The sequence below is a fragment of the Ictalurus furcatus genome, chromosome 15, assembly GCF_023375685.1.
Source record: "Ictalurus furcatus strain D&B chromosome 15, Billie_1.0, whole genome shotgun sequence".
NCBI classification, from domain to species: domain Eukaryota; kingdom Metazoa; phylum Chordata; class Actinopteri; order Siluriformes; family Ictaluridae; genus Ictalurus; species Ictalurus furcatus.
In genome coordinates, this window is record NC_071269.1 from 12297648 (window position 1) to 12300574 (window position 2927).

Sequence of the window (2927 nt, forward strand, 5' to 3'; positions counted from 1 at the left end):
GTATGTGGAGGGAGCACTTACAGTGCCCTCCACTAATATTGGCACCCTTGGTAAATATGAGCAAAGAAGGCTGTGAAAATGGTCTTTATTATTTAACCTTTTGATCTTTCCTTAAAGAAATTCACAAAAATACTCTGCTCTCATGGATATCAAACAATTGCAAACAAACACAGGTTTATACGTAAAAAAAATCTTTGTTAAATATAGGTGTGCAACAATTACTGGCAACACTATAAATTAAAAAAAAATCTCCAAGGATCACTGCTGGAGAATTGCAGAAGTTAATTGCGTCTTGGGGTCAGAAAGTCTCCAAAATTACAATCTGAAGTGAAGACACTACTTCAAATGGGATTGGGTTCTATGGTCAGATGAAACCAAAATAGAGCTTTTTGGTAACACAGAGGTTTTTGTGCACACAGAGAGGTAGGTATATAGAAAAGTACTTCATGTCCACAGTTAAATATGGTGGTGGCTCTAATGTTTTGGGGCTGTTTTTCTGCCAGTGGACCTGGACATTTTGTTAGGATACATGGCATCAAAGACTCTATCAAATATCAACAGATATTAAATGAAAACCTCTGCCTCTGCCTCTGACAGAAAGCTTGAAATGGGCTGTGGTTGGATCTTCCAGCAGAACAATGATCCAAAACATACATCAAAATCAACACAAAAATGGTTTACTGACCACAAAATCAAGGTCCTGCCACGGCCATCCCAGTCCCTGACTTGAAACCCATAGAAAACCTGTGGGGTGAAGTGAAGAGAGTACACCAGCATGGTGTAAAAAAAAACAAAAAACAAACAAACAAAAAAACATTTGAAATTTGAAGGAGAGATTCTGTATGGAGGAATGGTCTCAGATCCCTTGCCATGTATTCTCAAACCTCATCAGGCATTATAGAAGAAGACTCAGAGCTGTTATCTTGGCAAAGGGAGGTAGCACAAAGTATTGACTAAAACGGTGCCAATAATTGTTGCACACCTATATTTAACAAAGATTTTTTTTTGATAAACCTGTGTTTTGTTTGCAATTGTTTGGTATCCAGCAGAGTATTTTTTTCCTTTTAGAACAAAAGATCAAAATTCTAAACAAAAGACAAATTTTCACTTTGCTCATATTTACCAAGGGTGCCAATATTAGTAGAGGGCACTGTATATCATTTCTATATACAATTATTGAGAACTGTTAAAGCTAAAGTATGAGTAATGTTTATTCTAAAGTGTCAGTAAAAGTTGTACTGTCAACTGTGTCAATAAACTTTATGCTGTTAATTTCATTTCTCATATGAGCAATGCTGCAAATAAATTCTGTATAATGTATAGCCTTTTTTTGTTTTGCTTAGTCATTGTCATCCAACATAGAATAAAGAATATAATATAGGAATCGTTACATGATTAACAAATAAATTATATATCATATTCATTACAGTATGCAGCTTACTATATTATAATGCAGTGGTTGTCAAACTTTTTCAGCGTGAGGCCCCCTTGTGTAGGATGCATCCCTTTGTAGACCCCTAGAGTTGTCAAATTTTCACAATTTCATTTTTTTTCATGCTAGGCTCTTCTGTATTAACTTTCTCAGCTAAGAGACCATGTCCTCTATCTACAAGCTTATCCATATTAAATAGTCTTAGATTTATATCAGTGTGTGGCTAAGAGTACACTAGTATAGTGTACAGCACTAGTGTGCTGTGTATAATTTATTTAATTCATTAATATTTCTCATTTTTATGTACTTCATAGTTCAAAGATTGACAATCCCAACTTACATACAGGTAAAATAATATAAAATTATATAATAATAATAATAATAATAATAATAATTTTCTAGAATTTTTATGTGGCCCCCCTGGCGCCATCTGGCTGCCCCCAGTTTGAGAACTGCTGTTATAATGTACAGTCAATATATTTCTCCACATTTTAAAATTTGTCATTGCAATCCATATATGGAAAGCAGCAATAATCTGTATATTGTAAAATATATTATATTTCTAATATATTGTCTATATATTACACAAGACAATATATTGGATGGTGATATATGGTCCTTTTTTGTTCTTATAGGATATAAAGACACATCATCTTGATTTTTCACAACCACTGTTTAAATGCAATATGATCAGGACCTCAGAGGAAAAGCTGTTTAATTAAAGAATGGATGCTTTGAATTATCTTTACAAAATAAAACAAAATAATATATACCAAAATAACCTTGGCCAAACTGTTAAGTTTGGTGGAGGGAGTCTAATGGCATGGGGATACATTGCTCTCTTAGAAACTGGATGTCTTCCAATCTCTGAATGATCAATTTATATCAGACAATTATTTTATTTACTAAAATTATAATTAATTTATTTTGTGAAATAGCATTATATTGAAAAAGCTGAAGGCTAAATGTTGACGTAAAATATTTGAAAACAGTTGTCAAAATATGGCAAAAATGTAATCCATAAGGAAAGAATCAGTAATTCTATGCTGTACTCCCAAACACCCATAAATCAGAAGTCAATATTTAATTAGACTCATATAATTGATAAATATATAATATTAATTAAAAAGTAAGTATTTTTTAAGTGCTGGAACATTAAGTCTAAAAACAGAATTGGATTGTTGTACTTGTAAAGGCATTGTTTGAAAGGTGAAGCAGGACCTGTAGAGTGGGTCTAGGGATATATCATGGCCTGGTTGTAATCAGCGATGACCTTACAGGAGCATTAAAGTGTGTGTTTCCTAACCACACAAGTGCTGGACTTTCCCCTTCCAAACGCAGACACACACACACACGCGCGCGAGGTGGGGTTTCCTAAACTGTGCAGCACACCACGTTGTTGCCACCATAACAAACATACTATGCATCATCATCACACAATGTACATGGCACATAATGGCACTGCAGTGTGAGGTATTGGTGGGGTCCTAAGCTG